This window comes from Ascaphus truei, chromosome 3 (genome assembly GCF_040206685.1).
Source record: "Ascaphus truei isolate aAscTru1 chromosome 3, aAscTru1.hap1, whole genome shotgun sequence".
NCBI lineage: Eukaryota > Metazoa > Chordata > Amphibia > Anura > Ascaphidae > Ascaphus > Ascaphus truei.
The window spans coordinates 417,751,082-417,769,257 of record NC_134485.1 but is presented as its reverse complement, the minus strand read 5'-3'; the positions used below and the strand labels follow the sequence as shown (position 1 = coordinate 417,769,257).

The 18,176-nt window shown below is 45.7% G+C and overlaps 1 protein-coding gene across 8 annotated transcripts in view; it reads right to left on the bottom strand.

Annotated features, from left to right (window-relative positions):
* Positions 1 to 18,176, bottom strand: part of P2RY6 (pyrimidinergic receptor P2Y6) — a 162,069-nt gene that overhangs the window by 78,000 nt on the left and 65,893 nt on the right. For 2 of the 8 annotated variants that reach the window (XM_075592716.1, XM_075592715.1), the window contains exon 2: positions 16,739 to 16,913. The exons of 4 other annotated variants lie outside the window; for them this stretch is intronic. The gene's annotated coding sequence lies outside the window, so the exon portion shown is untranslated. Of the gene's footprint in view, positions 1 to 665; positions 800 to 16,738; positions 16,914 to 18,176 lie in introns of all 8 variants that reach the window. 2 more of the 8 variants (XM_075592717.1, XM_075592721.1) reach the window with 1 other exon arrangement.

The window sequence follows — 18,176 nt, the reverse complement described above, 5'->3', positions numbered from 1 at the left end:
ATCCAGGTGCAGACCTTGTGCCCTCCCCTTCTACACTAAGGAAGAGGCACACCTAAATGTAGGGAGTTCAAGTCTGCCAGCAGAAAGAGCACAAGTGAGGGAAGTGTGCTGTCTCACCCTGCGGGGTGGGATTATACTAACAGTCCCACTAAGGGACTGTGATAAGACCTAAGGACAAATTAACACAGAGACCATCCAGAGGCATGGGATCCAAGAGAGTATTCGCTGTGTGTATGTACTGCCTGCAGTGGATGCAATAAAGACTCCTAATGCAGACTATTAAAAACAATTCTCAGGGCCACTATCTAAAATACATGTTCCTATAAAATTCAATGGGATCACAGTCTTAAAAGTTGAAAACATCCTCATACAAATCTTTTACATGCCTACAGAATGGGTTGACTTCATTGGGATAACATCCAGAAAAGCTCGGGTCAGTCGCTTATATGCAGACGTTGTGTGACCACTCCCTTAAAGAATCATATATGTGCCATCAGTTGCCTCCACAGGCCCCATCTTATGCTCAAAGGTAATGCGTCATCCTCATAAAAGTCAGAGCTCTCTCCAACAGATAAATCAAACAGCCTGAGATTCAGGTTATAAGCCCTTAGCCTCACATTCCAGCAGCCAGTTCAAGGACAGCTTCAGATCAACTTGAGACCAACCTTTGTTGAATAAATCCAGCCGAATTCCGAATGATTCATCCACCTCACTGCCAGAGCGGCCAACCTGAAGCACACAAATCTTCATGCACACCAACAGCTGGGCTTTAATAGAAATGCTGTTTCCATGAACAGGTCTAAAAACACAATGTACAGAAAAATGTCAGCGCAGGACGATCCATCCCGAATTTCCTGTTTGGTTTATATAGAAGTGCTGAAAATATAAAACACGTTGATCACCGAGAGAGGCGACATGTAAATCTTATGTAGAGTATCCCCTGTTCCCTTGGCGAAACAGTAAAATAAATGAAAACCCGCGCAACATTTTGCAAACGCAGCTTGGACACTTTCACACATCTCTCATTTTTAGTGGGATCTATTATTTATTTATTTTCCCCAAAAACTTTTCCCCGGTTTTTGCTAATTTCACATTTATTATTTGACTTGACAGGTATGTTTAATGTCTGTTGAGTTGAATAGTATATGGTCATGAGTTTGGAATCAAAGGTTAGTTTAATACTGAGAAATACAATAGAGATGGGTCTTAAAAGATAAGGAACATAGTTAATTCTATAGTTACTTAGTGACAGAATAAAGAGGTTCTTTTAAATCAAAGTAAATGTTGCTAAAGGAAGACACTGTGTTCTAATATTAATGATTGACTAAGAACATTTTGGCTGACACTGAGAAAGACAGGGATTGCTATGTTTAGACTAAGACTAAAGACTGGCTAAGAAAAATCTATAAAGATTGCATTTGTAGAATTCAGAATCATTTAAAACCACCAAGCTAAGGATTCTCCACTCTATAACTACATTCCATGTGACTGAATGATGCAACCGACTGAAATGATGCTGTAAAATATGTTTTCTATTGTCTCTGAATAAATTGAGAAAAGAACCAGACTGTGGACTATTTGATATATAGTTAAAGGTGGGACATTCATTTGCACCCATCTAACGAGCAAATGTTCATCTGCCACCAAGCACACACTGTAGCAGTGCCTCTTCCACCATGAGAGCACACCACCATACCCAGTTACCCAGCATGGGCCGTAGCAGTGCCTCTCCCACCATGAGAGCACATCACCACACCCAGTTACCCAGCACAGGCCGTAACATTGCCTCTCCCACCATGAGAGCACACCACCACACCCAGTTACCCAGCACAGGCCGTAGCAGTGCCTCTCCCACCATGAGAGCACACCACCACACCCAGTTACCCAGCACAGGCCGTAGCAGTGTCTCTCCCACCATGAGAGCACACCACCACACCCAGTTACCCAACACGGGCCGTAGCAGTGCCTGTCCCACCATGAGAGCACACCACCACACCCAGTTACCAAGCATGGGCCGTAGCAGTGCCTCTCCCACCATGAGAGCACACTACCTCACCCAGTTACCCAGCACGGGCCGTAGCAGTGCCTCTCCCACCATGAGAGCACACCACCATACCCAGTTACCCAGCACAGGCCGTAGCAGTGCCTCTCCCACCATGAGAGCACACCATCACACCCAGTTACCCAGCACGGGCCGTAGCAGTGCCTCTTCCACCATGAGAGCACACCACCATACCCAGTTACCCAGCACAGGCCGTAGCAGTGCCTCTCCCACCATGAGAGCACACCATCACACCCAGTTACCCAGCACGGGCCGTAGCAGTGCCTCTCCCACCATGAGAGCACACCACACACCCAGTTACCTAGCACAGGCCGTAGCAGTGCCTCTCCCACCATGAGAGCACACCACCACACCCAGTTACCCAGCACAGGCCGTAGCAGTGCCTCTCCCACCATGAGAGCACACCACCACACCCAGTTACCCAGCACAGGCCGTAGCAGTGTCTCTCCCACCATGAGAGCACACCACCACACCCAGTTACCCAGCACGGGCCGTAGCAGTGTCTCTCCCACCATGAGAGCACACCACCACACCCAGTTACCCAGCACAGGTCGTAGCAGTGTCTCTCCCACCATGAGAGCACACCACCACACCCAGTTACCCAGCACAGGCCATAGCAGTGCCTCTCCCAACATGAGAGCACACCACCCCACCCAGTTACCCAGCACGGGCCGTAGCAGTGCCTCTCCCACCATGAGAGCACACCACCACACCCAGTTACCCAGCACAGGCCGTAGCAGTGCCTCTCCCACCATGAGAGCACACCACCATACCCAGTTACCCAGCACGCACCGTAGCAGTGTCTCTCCCACCATGAGAGCACACCACCACACCCAGTTACCCAGCACGGGCCGTAGCAGTGCCTCTCCCACCATGAGAGCACACCACCATACCCAGTTACCCAGCACAGGCCATAGCAGTGCCTCTCCCACCATGAGAGCACACCACCACACCCAGTTACCCAACACGGGCCGTAGCAGTGCCTCTCCCACCATGAGAGCACACCACCACACCCAGTTACCCAGCACGGGCCGTAGCAGTACCTCTCCCACCATGAGAGCACACCACCACACCCAGTTACCCAGCACAGGCCGTAGCAGTGCCTCTCCCACCATGAGAGCACACCACCACACCCAGTTACCCAGCACGCACCGTAGCAGTGTCTCTCCCACCATGAGAGCACACCACCACACCCAGTTACCCAGCACGGGCCGTAGCAGTGCCTCTCCCACCATGAGAGCACACCACCACACCCAGTTACCCAGCACAGGCCGTAACATTGCCTCTCCCACCATGAGAGCACACCACCACACCCAGTTACCCAACACGGGCCGTTGCAGTGCCTCTCCCACCATGAGAGCACACCACCACACCCAGTTACCCAGCACAGGCCGTAGCAGTGCCTCTCCCACCATGAGAGCACACCACCACACCCAGTTACCCGGCACAGGCCGTAGCAGTGTCTCTCCCACCATGAGAGCACACCACCATACCCAGTTACCCAGCACAGGCCGTAGCAGTGCCTCTCCCACCATGAGAGCACACCACCACACCCAGTTACCCGGCACAGGCCGTAGCAGTGTCTCTCCCACCATGAGAGCACATCACCATACCCAGTTACCCAGCACAGGCCGTAGCAGTGCCTCTCCCACCATGAGAGCACACCACTACACCCAGTTACCCAGCACAGGCCGTAGCAGTGCCTCTCCCACCATGAGAGCACACCACCACACCCAGTTACCCAGCACGCACCGTAGCAGTGTCTCTCCCACCATGAGAGCACACCACCACACCCAGTTACCCAGCACGGGCCGTAGCAGTGCCTCTCCCACCATGAGAACACACCACCACACCCAGTTACCCAACACGGGCCGTAGCAGTGCCTCTCCCACCATGAGAGCACACCACCACACCCAGTTACCCAACACGGGCCGTAGCAGTGTCTCTCCCACCATGAGAGCACACCACCACACCCAGTTACCCAACACGGGCCGTAGCAGTGTCTCTCCCACCATGAGAGCACACCACCATACCCAGTTACCCAGCACAGGCCGTAGCAGTGCCTCTCCCACCATGAGAGCACACCACCACACCCAGTTACCCAACACGGGCCGTACCAGTGCCTCTCCCACCATGAGAGCACACCACCACACCCAGCACGCACCGTAGCAGTGCCTCTCCCACCATGAGAGCACACCACCATACCCAGTTACCCAGAACGCACCGTAGCAGTGTCTCTCCCAATCAATCCACTAAGGGAAAGCAGGGGGAGAGTCGCCTTTCTTCCCCGCCAAACCAATCTCCAGTCCCTTCCTCTGGCAAGGTACTTCCACTACTCGGACAAATGTAAAAAAGATTGCCAACACCCAACATTTACTTAACTTTTCTTTTAATACACACACTTATTTCTCCAATTAATTATTTTAAACGTTAAACATTGCCAATAATCCAGGATTACCTACATATATAGGAAGTAGCATACTTGCAATAGGTTCCCCATTCCATAAAAGCTTTACAGTACCACTTTCTGCCTTACTACTTCGCACCTAACCTTTAATCCATTATTTTAAGGGTCGGCATTACCACCTGCTCAGATATAGGAACACTAAAATATCTCACTTCCTGTCATCTCATTACCCTGTCGTGCTCCACCCCCTCACAAAGCCTTCTCACTTTAGCCCCCCATGCTTTCCACTTCCCCAACCACATCTGATCATTTTTATTTCTGCTTAAACAAGTTTTGATCTGGCTGTAAGTCGTTCGGACCCACAGTTCTGCTGCCTTTGCGCTTATGGTTAAAGAGCTTCCTTCCTAACCAGACAGGATACTTATACCACACACACACACACACACACACACACACACACACACACACACACACACACACACACACACACACACACACACGGAGTATACAATTCTAGAATGCTTGACCTAATATTCTATACATGATAACATGCACAAAATTCCCTAATGGGCGATACCATATTTCCTCGATTGTAAAACGCCATCGATTGTAAGACGCACCATTGATTTAGCACTTACAAATTGAGGAAATTTCCTTCTCACTTACAATGTTTACCGCGACGGCAGGAGAGGTCCATGTCAGCAGAGGAATGAAGTTGACAGCAGACGTGTGGGGCCGGCAGGACAGGTCCATGTCAGCAGAGGAATGAAGTTGACAGCGGGCGTGCGGTGGCAGGAGAGGTCCATTTCAGCGGAGGAATGAAGTTGACAGCGGGCGTGCGGTGGCAGGAGAGGTCCATTTCAGCGGAGGAATGAAGTTGACAGCGGGCATGTGGCGGCAGGAGAGGTCCATGTCAGCGGACGAATAAAGTTAAGACAGAGGGCAGGAGGAGAGCGGCATAGGAGAACGACTGGGGAGGAGAGCGCTGTAACACCGGAAGTTGACCGGTGTCTGACTTACGGTATTACAGCATGGTCCTCCTCAGCCGTTCTCTTATGCCGCGGTCTTCCAGCTCTGGTCTCATGGTCTGATGGTCTTCTCCTGCCACCGCCCGCTGTCTTAACTTCATTCCTCTGCTGACATGGACCTCTCCTGCCACCGCCGGTAAACCTGGTAAGTGAGGAGGGGGTCGAATAATACTTTGCCGGTACTCCAGCAGAGCCCCCTAGCAGACACTTTAAAAAACAAACAAATGTAAAACATCAATTCCAAGACGCATCCCGATTTCAGACATGTGAAAATGGGAAAAAAGGTGTGTATTAGAATCGAGGAAATACGGTATACGGTATGGGTGAATAGGAAAAAGAATGAGTAACATAATGAACATGCATCACCATACCAATAATCATAAATAAAACACATACCGTACAACTGTGTGGGACACTTGTGTAGCCTCAATCGTGTCAAGGAAATCAACACAACAAGTATCAATGGGGAATTTCAGAGCACATATAGAAAAACATGTGTAGCCAGGCCTGGTTTCACTGGTTACCAGTCTGCCCTTCTCCTGGCAGTAAGTCCTAGTAAGAGCAGGCCTGCCAGGACTAATTATGGGTTTTCCCCACCTCCTGCAGCTTCAGTGAGTCACAGGGGAGGCGGTGCAACTAGGCCTTGTGTCCAATCAGGGACTCAGGGCTGGTTCCTGCTTATCCTGTACTTAAGGAGCTGCATTTCCTGATTTAGTCAGTTTGCCTCTACAGTACCTTTGAGAGAGGCCAGTCTACCCAAACCAGTTGTGCAGGGCTCTGCCAATCTGTGGGCCCTCCCTTAGGGGAGCGGCGGGAGACTATTCCTCTTACTCCACCAGGGAGTAAGGGAAGAGCAAGGACAGCTATGGGGGCCCTGTACCTGCAGTGATTGTCCAGGGAAACATCCTGAGGGTGAAGGCCTGAATAACATGTTTGCTGCTGTGTATGCTGGAGGTCTACAGTGTACAATAAAATGTTCCTGTTTCACTATACCTTCCGCCTGAGACTGCAATCTATCAGGGGAAGGGAAAAGAGAACTCTCCTGCAGGGATTGCTCCCCTCATCCTGGGGCCTGCAAGAGATGGAGGCACTACCACCGTTAGTACGAAGTAGTATATACCCCAGAAGCCTGTTCTGACATCCCCTACCACCATGCCGGAGACTCAGATCTACTGAGAGCCAGCTGGTATGCACCACCATACTCCACGTAGCAGCAATATCTCCCAGAGAGGGGGTGAGGGGGGGGGGGAATATGGCTACACATGGAAATATAAACTCTTGCAAACTTCTGATACATTACATAATTAGGGTAAAGGATTACTGTCTCATTATGATATATAAATACATTGTATTTTTGAATTAGGTATCTCAATTTACAGACATCCTGCTCTCTGCACTCACACCGTCACTCTTAATTCCTGACCTATTTGCATTTCCTTATTTGCAATTCCATGTTGCTTTGTGCGTCACACAAATTGACATCTGTACAACCTGACTTACAAAGATGTAATACTTGTATAATTAGGACATGCTATTGCAGCATTATTTGTGATAATGTGCCTGAAGGGACATTTGCGATCTTGGAAGCTTGCACTATTTTTGCAGTGAAACTTCTTTCCCTTGGACAAATCTGCTTCATGGTGACGGAAGTGTGTAACTGAAGTGGTGTCTTCCTCCCAGCGCATGCGCAGAAGCCGGTAGCACCTTCCTCTCCACGCATGCACAGAAGCCATTAACAAGTTAATAAGTCGTCCGGCGCCACGCACGTGCGCAGAGGCGGCTGGCCCCTACAGCACATCTGTAGAGGCGGCCAGCAATGTACAGCTGTGCTGAGTAGGACCACTCAACACAAAGTGTCTGCAAAGCTTCTTATAAAGATCATTGAACATCATCAGTAATGTAACGTATTCACACAGCACAAGTAATAACCCAGCAAAGTGCACCTGAAGGAAGGATAGAGCTTGTGCTACATTGTTAATGGGTATACGGATCACTTACACACCCTATTATGCAATCCCTTAATTTTTCCCCCATAATAGTGAAATCCTCCTGCAGTTTTCTACTTTGTGGAAATATTGATGTATTTTTGTTAGGGGTTTAAATATGAAATGTCTGGTTAAAAAAAATAAAACAATACATTATAATTAAAGCCCAGAAAATGTACAGAAAATGAACAAACCGAAAATATTGAATATTAATCCTCAACCAATAAAAATTAAGGAGAAGCAGTTACATGGATAAGTGCATTAAATTCCGATTCCGGTATATTTTGCTAAAATCACACGCCTCTACCATTTAAACACTGGACGCTGCTTTGGACGTACCACAAATACGGAGGCGTTAACACAGTGTTACCAAAATTTTAATTTCATGGGGCTTTTTAGTTTCGAACATTTGGCATGCGAGATAGAAAAAGGAATTAGCAGAAGAGATGTGTGCCGACACACGCGTTCTAAGTCACACTTCTTTGAGTTTTTTCACTGAAATTGTGTTTTGATTTTTAATTAAAAACATCATCAAAAATACAATTTCTGTGACAAAAGACAAAGAAGTTTCACTTAAAATGCGCGTGCTCAGCGCACACACCATTCCCCCCCACCCCCCACTACTTACAGTAGCTATTAAAAGTACTTCTACCTTACTTTTGTTCTGTCTACTCTTAGGCCAACACAGTAACGTCCTCTATCATTTTCCAAGTAAATGTAGTTGACGTTGCAAAACCAAGGGAGTTTTAGTTTCACTAAATGCATTTCTGGTGCCAAATATAATGAGTACTGAACAATAAGAGTGAGTAGAACTTTGACTCAAACTATATTCCGATAATACACAGAGATCAGAACGCAGAGCAGGACAAAGTAAAACTGCAAAACTACTGCACTCTTTTGGGACAATTTCACAAATAAAACATGTAGACGCCTATTCTAGCAGCTCTCAAGACGACTTCCAATTTAGTAGTGTCTCCAATTGTATATTTGTCCCCTCAAACCTACCTCCAAATAAATTAGGGAGACATGCCTTTGCTGAAAAGGGAACACCTGGCGGTACCTTCGGAGATAGGCGAATGACTATGCAAAGTATATTTAAATTAGTCACACCTCCTAAAATATTTGAAGGGGGTACTGGTGTCAGGACCAACATCTCAGAATTCACAACAAAAGTTTGCACACCCCTGGTGTAGAGTGAGTAAAAATACTTACTAAGATGTTCTAATATACCTTTGCCCCCCTCAACATGTCCTCTTCTGTTTTGAGTCTTAGGCCGCGCTTATAGTGCCGGCGACGTCGCCGAAAACAAACGCATTGCCGCCGCGTGCGCTTATAGTAAGCATGACGGCGTCAATGCGACGGAGTGACGTCGCGAAAACTGGTTGCAGGCAAAATTCGATTTTTCATGGGCTGTCGCGTCACGTGATGGCCGGAAAACCGTGACGCCGCCGCCCGGCGAAATATAACTTTCGCCGGTGTCGACAGCTGACGTCACCCGTCGTGTCGCCGTCGCCATCGACGGCACTAAGGCGCAGCTTTACTTTTCCTCCTTATACCTACAAAAGTTTTTGTCCCCATTACGGACTCGGCTATTTTCGCTTTTGCTTGGGCCCTTGCACATCTAATTATTTACTTGACCACTTTCTGCCTACTCTCGTTCTGTATCTTCCTTCCTCTGAGACTGTCTATATTTCCTCTTTACCAGCCAACGTAAAAAGAAGTTGGTCTAGTAGTACAGGAACCGCAAATTGTTGAGAAATCTCTAGGTGAGCTTTAAGAAGGAAGCCACAGCAAAGATTAGAGACTTGGTGCAACATGGTGGGTGCTGACCCGTCAAAGCACTTCCTGCCCACTCTTGTTCTAACTGAAACCAAGATACATCAGATAGAGGATTAGAACAAAGAAAAAAAATCTCGCTCGATACCTCGTGTGTGTATGCGTGTGATAAAGTGAAAGATGCACTCAGATTACACAATAAATAAAAAAAAATCTAAAACACTTGTAGAAAACAACTGTATGGGGAAAAAAAGATAGAGGATGCCTGTGTTTAGAAGTGGGGATCCGATGTAGTGAGAGACAAAATATTGGTGCTGGGGCATGAGAGCCAGCTCAATTACCCCCTAGAACACCAGCATCCCCCTAGAACATGGCATCTTTATTGTAGGTTGGGATGTAGCAGACTGCCCCATGCAGCTGCCGGCTCTAGCCGCACATCTCTCCGTGCTGTCCCTTTGCCAGGTACGCCCTCCCGTATTGAAGTGGGATTCCCTTTCTCCTAGGGAGATCACCACTGTGCCAGGTCCCTGGACACAGTGTGGCTTAGACAGACTCGATTGGTCACTCTGCTACCGCTAGTTACAGCACTAGGGTCACAAAAGTATTCCTCCAATCCCTTATGCAGGAAGATACATTCTCCCAGATGCTTCTCTGCCAACCTTGCAACACTTTACAACAACAACTAACTGACAGTGTTGTGCCCTTTATACGTCAGGGGGCAGTCGCATCTCTGATGTCACTATCCAGGGACTCAGAGCATACAGCCACTCCCTTCCTTACACAGGGCACCACACCAGGGTGTGAGGGAAAACCTCCATAACTACTCCTGGCAGGCCTGTACTTACCAGGACTTACTGCCAACAGGGAAGATGTATGCAATCATTATTATGCATGGCTACACAGATAAATGTAAGGTTATGCATTTGGGATACAAGAATAAAAAGGTGGCTTACAAATTAAATGGAGATATATTGGGGGCATCCTTGATGGAGAAGGATTTAGGAGTGCTTGTAGACAGCAGGCTTAGCAAATTAGATTTATTTACATTAGAAAAGAGGCGTCTAAGAGGGGATATGATAACTATATACAAATATTTTCAGGGACAATCCAAGGAGCTTTCAAAAGAACTATTCATCCCATCTTTTTAGATGGGAAAGGTATACAGGGATATACCAAATAAGTATACATGGGAAGGATGTTGATCCAGGGATTAATCCGATTGCCAATTCTTGGAGTCAGGAAGGAATTCATTTTTCCCCTTAATGGGGTTTTTTGTTTGCCTTCCTCTGGACCAATAAGTATAGATATAGGATAAAGTATCTGTTGTCTAAATTTAGCATAGGTTGAACTTGATGGACAGAAGTCTTTTTTTCAACCTCATCTACTATGTAACTATGTAACTATGTAAGTAGTAAAAATAAACCATAAACCTTTTCAATGTGTAGTCACTAATAAGATGAAAATGAGCCAATGGCCGTGACATGTTTTAGAATTAAATCTAGATGATGACACCTTTTTTTCCCCCTCAACACTTTTACCATTACCACCAACACAGTACAGTACCTTTGCACCCTCTTACCATAAGCACCTCTCACCCCCATCCCTCTCACCTTTACCCCTCTCTCTCACCCTCACCACCCTTTCCATTCCCCTTAACATACTCCACCCTGCTGAAAGAGGTAATCCCTGCTAGGGCCAAAGTGAATCAATTCCAGGGACATGTTTAAGGGGTTACATCTGGCTGATAGATGCTTTAACTAAATATGGCTTTGTCAAATCGCCTAAAGTGGTGTAAGTCTAGGTAAGACCAACAGTGTCTCCTGAAAGGACAATACAGAATGTTAATAAAACCAGGTTTTCTCCCGTAAATGGATATTGGTGATAATGACATGCAAATATGGCACTCATAACATCGCCTATCTACTAAAGTCCATGACGTTTAACACGAGAACGTAGCATTATGTTAATTTAACTTGGCTTTACTCCCACTTAGAAACTGAAAACTGACTTTTTTACAGGGTCTGGATGGCTGTTACATCACAGTTAGACATGATGTAACTACGGTGCTAGTCGGTTATTGAGGGGAAGGGCAGTCCAGAGGTGTGGGGCAGTCAGTGAGAAAGGTTTAAGGTGGGAGAGGGCTTTAGAGACAAAGGGGGAAGAGAGAAGACATCCTTGAGCGGAACGCAAGAGTCGGGATGGTGCATAGATTCTCTGGAGTGCTGAATGCGATCAGACCGGGCAAGCAGACTCGCTCTTCCACCCACTCCAGTGACGTTGAGATCATGTGATCGATCACCTGCTCGCAATGTGCCGGAGGTGATGTGGCACTTTGCTGCTATGGGCCCCCACTCAAAGGGTTAAGACCCATAGATACCAACCAAAAAAAATAAAAATTCAGAACGGAATACTATTTGAATAAGGAAAATAATGTACTTTGATTGGCCAGAAGGTTTTTTTTTAATCCCAGGATGGGCAACGTTTGTAAGGGAAAAGCTCCTGACTTGTAGGCTTGTTGGAAATTAAGTAATATGAGCCTATCCAAGTAATCAACCCAGTTCTAAAAAAAAAGAAGAGAATTACAGCATTGGATAATATGGAGACAAAGGAGGGACCAACAAGTAGTTGATATTTTACAAGCCTTCGAACCTCTCCGGGACTTTCCAAGGGTACAGCAGAAATTCAAAAACAAAATATTATATACAGTAATAATCCCTTGTAAAAGGGATATCTGGTTATAATGGATGTTGAGAGAAAGTGGGAAATACGGATCATTGGATATCTTTCACTGGGGCTTTGTGTTTGCCCTCCTCTGGATCAAAATAGTATAAATGAAAATATTAGACAAGTATCTCGTGTCTACATTTAACATACTGTAGCTAGAACTTGATGGACGTGTCTTTTTTTTCAACCTCATCAACTATGTAGCATTAAAAACAAAGTACACAATAGAATTCGTGGTCAGAATGAAAAAGAAAATATATTTTTCTTAAATAAAATATGTTTTTGTCTGTGTCTCGTCCCAGATCTGTACTGCAAAGTAACTAGGTGAGGTGCTGTATGTTAAAAGTGGGTGTGATGGTGTTGGTAAAGGATGGCGGCTGTCAACATCATATTTCCATGGAACTTGGTTTATACTGCAGTGTGATTCTTGGCACAGTGCTGCCAGTGTAAATGAAGGGAGTTAATAGATAACCAAAACCACAGATTTGTGCCATGCACAAAACACACAGTATGCGCTGAAACATAATGAAGACCTTTTATACAAATAAGGGTGGCAGCGGGGAGAATAGAAAAGTTACCTTGGGAGTATTGTGTAAATGTGTTGTGCTTCAAATAAATCGGAGCTGCTATACGGGAAAGGATAACAGTTCAGTGAAAAATTAGTGAATGAAAAGCGCGAATATTATATATGTGCAATTGATATATCGTATTACAATTACAATAGTCCTTGAAGTCCAGTAGGCAATTGTGAGGACTTTCTACTATGTGGACATTGATTGAACACTATCAGGAGTTGATTAAAGTGATTAGATGTTCAAGTATAAATATCAGTCAGAGCTGATCATCTGCAGTACCCTTGACTAAGAGACAGAGAGGTCCTGAAACACGTAGGGTGATTTTTGGACTCTCAGGGACACCGTAGCTGAATCCGTAGAGCAGTAACGTCATCAGGTGCAGCCGTGCAGGGAAAGTCTGATTCCCAGGCGTGCAGCCGTTGATCGGAGACACGAGGAGGTCACCGCCATACACAGAGGGAACAGCCGGGAGATTCCAGTATTAAAGAAACCTACTTACAAGGCGCAAGTTCGAGGGGCTAATTGCAAGTAGGATTTCAGTTTTTACCTGCCAGAGAGTTGGTCCTATCAGGATCCATAGGAGCTCAATGCACATTACATCTCACTTTGCAGCATATTATTATATTGCAGTATTTTATTGTTTTAAATTTCAATAAATTGTATTCTTGAGGAATATTTTTTCAGCACGGCAGTGTTCAGCTCTTCATGAATTGCAGTCCTGTTTACCTCTAACCAATTGGTCAAAGATAATGCAGTATTGGTGCTTTGTTTCTGTCTTTATCATTCACAAATGTTCTTGAGTACCGTGAGAACCTTCAGAAGCCATACATCAGCATAACAGACCGGGAGGAATCCACGGAGGAACTATTTGTTTGCTTTCTACGAACATTTGGATTGTCATCCTTGGCGCCATAGAGGTCTATTTTGTATTCATATGGGAAAGGGTGACCATATTTATATTGTTACAGGCCTGTCGACCACCTGTTCAACCCCTCGAGACCCATGAGACGCAGCTACCACGTCATGATGAGTTCTGGCGCACTTCATCTAGTAGCTGCGTCATGGGCTCATTTTCTTGGCGAGATGGTGTTTTGCGCTCCTGTGAACACGATGTGACCCGACCAGCAAGGGAAGACGACAACCCTCTCCTGTTCCATTCATCGGTGATGCAACGGTCATGTGATTACAACCGAGGAGCGCAATGTGCTGCGACCCCATCGGCACCAACAGACTCCTTGTTAAAAAACTGGTGCTAAACTAGTGCATAAAAACAGCACCATCACTATCATGGAAATGGAATCCTATTGAAAGCAATTGGAGTTTCTGCTATGATTAATCTGGTGTAATTTCTTTTCTTTTTTTACCAGTATTGCCTCCGGTTTGCAGTTGGGGGACTTTAGGAAATATCACCCGAAGTGTCAGAGTTTTCTATTACGACGTCTAATCTTTTGATCTGGAAACCATTCATTTTTTGTACTTTGGACGATCTACTTTTGGTTCTTGCTTTGCAACGGGTTGAAGATCCTGATGGCAGCAAAAAGGATCAACAGACAATGAGGGGGTTATTCATTAAACTGCGATAGTGCCGTTCGGGACACTAACACACAGAAACTCCCATTGACTTCAAATGGGAGATTCTACGCCTTGATTGGCACAATCGTAGCATCTTCCAAATGGTAACATCCCTGTTTTATTGATCATTCAATATTTCACTTTAGCACTTTTTTTTTGGTTTCAAGTTTAACGGGGAAATTTTTTTCCCCACACATAGGACATTAAAAGCAACTCAGAACGTCCAGTATATAGCTATATTAGATTGTAAGCTCTTCGGAGCAGGGACTCCTTTTCCTAAATGTTACTTTTATGTCTGATTATACTATAGATACCATTATTACATATTCACCAAGTAGAACATTGTATTTCTCTACCACGACAACTGTAGTTGCTGATGCAGGTGACATGAAAGCAACTGACATCAATGTATTGTGCTAATAGTAACACAAAGTACTACGGATATGATTTCCAGGTGTTCCGAGCCTGAGCTCGTTGCTGTGAGCAAAACAATACTTGGCAGCCCCCCCCTTCCCCCCCCACCTCCCTCTGGCAGCGAAGGGGTTAAGGAATAAAGACCCCCCCCCCCAAGCATGTTTTTAAAACCATATTACTGACTTACTGCTGTTCGCTCGGCAAGGCACCGGCTGCTCTGTCGGATGAATAAGTTGGTCTGGAAAGTGATTAGCATTGACATTTAAAGAGTTCTTCTTAAACTAGTTTCTTTTTATCGTAATCATTTACTGCTGTTCCCCACTGTTCACCATTAACACCCAGTAACGTATATTATCCATATATTATCCATATATTAATACCGACATTCTTTTTTTTCAACTATTACATTCAAAAATTCTATTTAGTCTTGAAAAGTAAACGAGACACCATTATTACTTGTTTTCTATTATCAGGGAGCACCTGGAAATGTCCTGTGGGACCCTAGTAACCACACAACACAGGTTGGACATCGTTGCATTATGGGACAGAAACGTGAGCTGGTTCTCTTAACAATAAATTAACACAGTAATATGCAAGTTGAGTACCTTTGGTCTTCTCTATTGGATAACTGGAGGATTCATCTTAGCTCTTGAATTAGTGAATTATTTGTGTTTTCTACTGTTGGCACCATTTTAGTAAATGGATTTAATTGTTAATAGCCTGCACTCATGGTTACTGTCCCACACCCACAGTCATTCTTACAGTACCAACCATTGTGGCCAAGCACTGCAATCTACAGCACGTATTCCCTCATCTGCTCTCTGTAAGTTCCCCATCAAACCTCTTAGATTGTAAACTCTTCGGGGCAGGGATTTCCTTTCCCATTGTCTGATTTTGCTGCACTTATTGTATTATTATAATTCCCTGTACTGTATTCTTTGTGAAGCACTGAGTACACTTTTGGCGCTATATAAATAAAGACATATGTAGCCGGGCTCCCCTCTCTCGCACTTGTTGTTGTATATGGGAGGGTTGCAGCAGGGCAGGGAACATTCCGGTATATCGGAGGTTCCGCGACTTCAGGGCGCCGCCATATTGATTACTGGCGCAGGCGCAGCAGGATGTGGAGCCGGCTAGGGAGCAGAGGTCGCGCATGCGCGGGCATAGCTGCCAAAGCCCGCGAAGGAGGAATAGTTCCTATAGGGTGGAGCGTAGGGGACTACGAGTCCCAGCAGTCACCACAAGACCATGTGACGCCAGGGAACAAATGGGGTGGCTGGAATATCGGGAGGAAGGGAGATAGGGTTGCACGGGGGCGCACGTTGTTCAGAGCTAGCGGGAGGAGGAAGGCGACGGAGCTCCAGGTGTAGGGAGGCACCCAGCCCCTACCTAGGCCTTATACCCCGGCCCAGAAAAGACTGCAAACACGCTGCGTTTCTATATAAATATCTGGAGTTTTGATACCATTTATCCTCCTCTATAACTTTTTTATTCATTCATTTATCCCGAGGGTCACACCGCATCAAAGAATAAGGAGAAGAACACAGACGGAAAAAGAAGAAAAGAAAAACAACACAAGAAAGAAAGAGAGGACTGAAAGAAACCTTGATGCGACAGCATTTGCACAAGGCCGTGTAAGTGTTTTTGAGTATTATACAGTTTTAATTTCCCCACGTGAATTGTTTCAGGGATCAACACACCTGAACCAGCCCTATTTATTCTATTTACCCCTCAACCTGTGCTCACCCATTCTTCCCTTTTGTATCCCTGCACCACCAAGGATCCTGGATAGATCCTTTTGGGGTTTTTGAGTCACAGGAGGAGACCGAGAAGTGAAAGGGAAACATACATAATGCTGCATAGCGTGTAGACATTGTATAGCACAGACAATCTCTGGAATATTTTTCACTAGGAGTCCCATTTTCTCCAGCACATAAAGAATTAAAGGATAACGTTGACATGCAATACAATGCATCTTGCAGATAAAGCCAATATATGTAATAACAAATAAACAAATTCAATTATAATAAGGGAACCAAAACATGGGTCCTTTTTCTATGCATAATATAGCCATTTAAAATGATTTCTTGTACCTTGGTCTTATTTTGTGGTTGCATATGAACCATGCTCTGCCATTACCCCCTGATTGATTCTCCTTTAATATGTGAAAAACCCATAACTGTAATCTAACTCACCCGCATGCTGCACTGAGCATCCACATCACAAGGTCTACCAGGAACTCCAAGTAACCAAATGCCTTCCAGCCCAGAGTCGTTCCGATTCATGGCTTCAAAATCATCAATCTTATCAGTGATTAAAGCACGTTAAAAAGTAGTGGTATAGTAACTGCTCACATTCAGTAGCATTATCCTGTAAAATGAAGGGGGAATACTTTACAACTGCATCCACGCAGAAACCTTTTATTGTAGGTCTCCGTTTCTCAAAGTTACACAGTAAGTAAAAATATTAACAACTTACTGTAAGGATGTAGTTATATTCAGTTATAATGTACTATATATCATCAGTACTTTAACATGTCAACAGAAATCCGCAAGATTAAAGGGTCCAGGGAAAAATTATAATTTTTTTGAAAAAGCACCGATTTCAATTAGGGAGAGACAATGAAAAGCTACACGAGTGCTAATGCAGAAAAAAAAGGGTAGGCTACTCCTAATAATTAAGGCTTGCTAAAAATCAGTGAGACTTATTCGTTCTGCAGACTCCAGTCAATGGTATTTATACTGACTATCGTGAAGCTCTGATCATTTACAGTAAGTGTTACCAAGGATGTTTGACATTGCCGAATACTTTTCTTGTATTGTATCTTTGTTAAGTGCACTTCAAAGATCTGGGCTTCCTTTGCTAGATCCTTCCATACAGCTGTCAGAATACCACCCTACTATTGTAAATGTAAATGAGAAAACAGAAGATAAGGATGAAAAAGACTTCCCAAAACTGGTGTTGTCCTTTTTTTCTCTCTAAAGGTTAAGGGATGTGATTCATGACCAAAAAGGAGACGTGTATTTCAGAAAAAGCCATAATACAGACGTTATGGTCTAACCTTTAGAGTTTAGATACTTGCCTTCTTTTAGGCATGCCAGAGAATTACTTATTCATAAAATATGTTACCAGGATTGAGAGTTCTCTCCTTTTCATGTATGTCCTGGAGCAGCGTTTCCCAAATGGTGGGTCGTGACCCGGCACCGGGTCACGGAAGCAAAATTGCCGGGTCGCAGCGAGGCTGGCCGCACGGCGCCCCCCCCCCCCCTCCCTCCTTGCGGCGGCCCGAGGTGAGGTGCGGGACAGTGCTGAAGTGGTGCAGGCTGCTATCGCTGGGGTGTCAACAGTGATTCGCTGACTCGGGCTCCTACTGCAGCCGCGCATCATGATGTTGCCGCCCATGACATGCTCCGCCCCCCCCCACAGGACACGATGCCCGGCGTGATAGGAGGTAGGAAGTGGTGCGGGGTCACACCTGTGCCTTCGTTCCTGGCGCTCCTTTCCCCTCAGTCCCCTTGGTGTGGGAGATAGGCGCAGTGGTGGCTGCGCGGTCGCTGGCGGGCAGAGGGAGGTGCTCAGATCGCGGGCCGTTCCTCTCTCCCCCGCCCCCCCATCTCCAGTCACTCACATCCG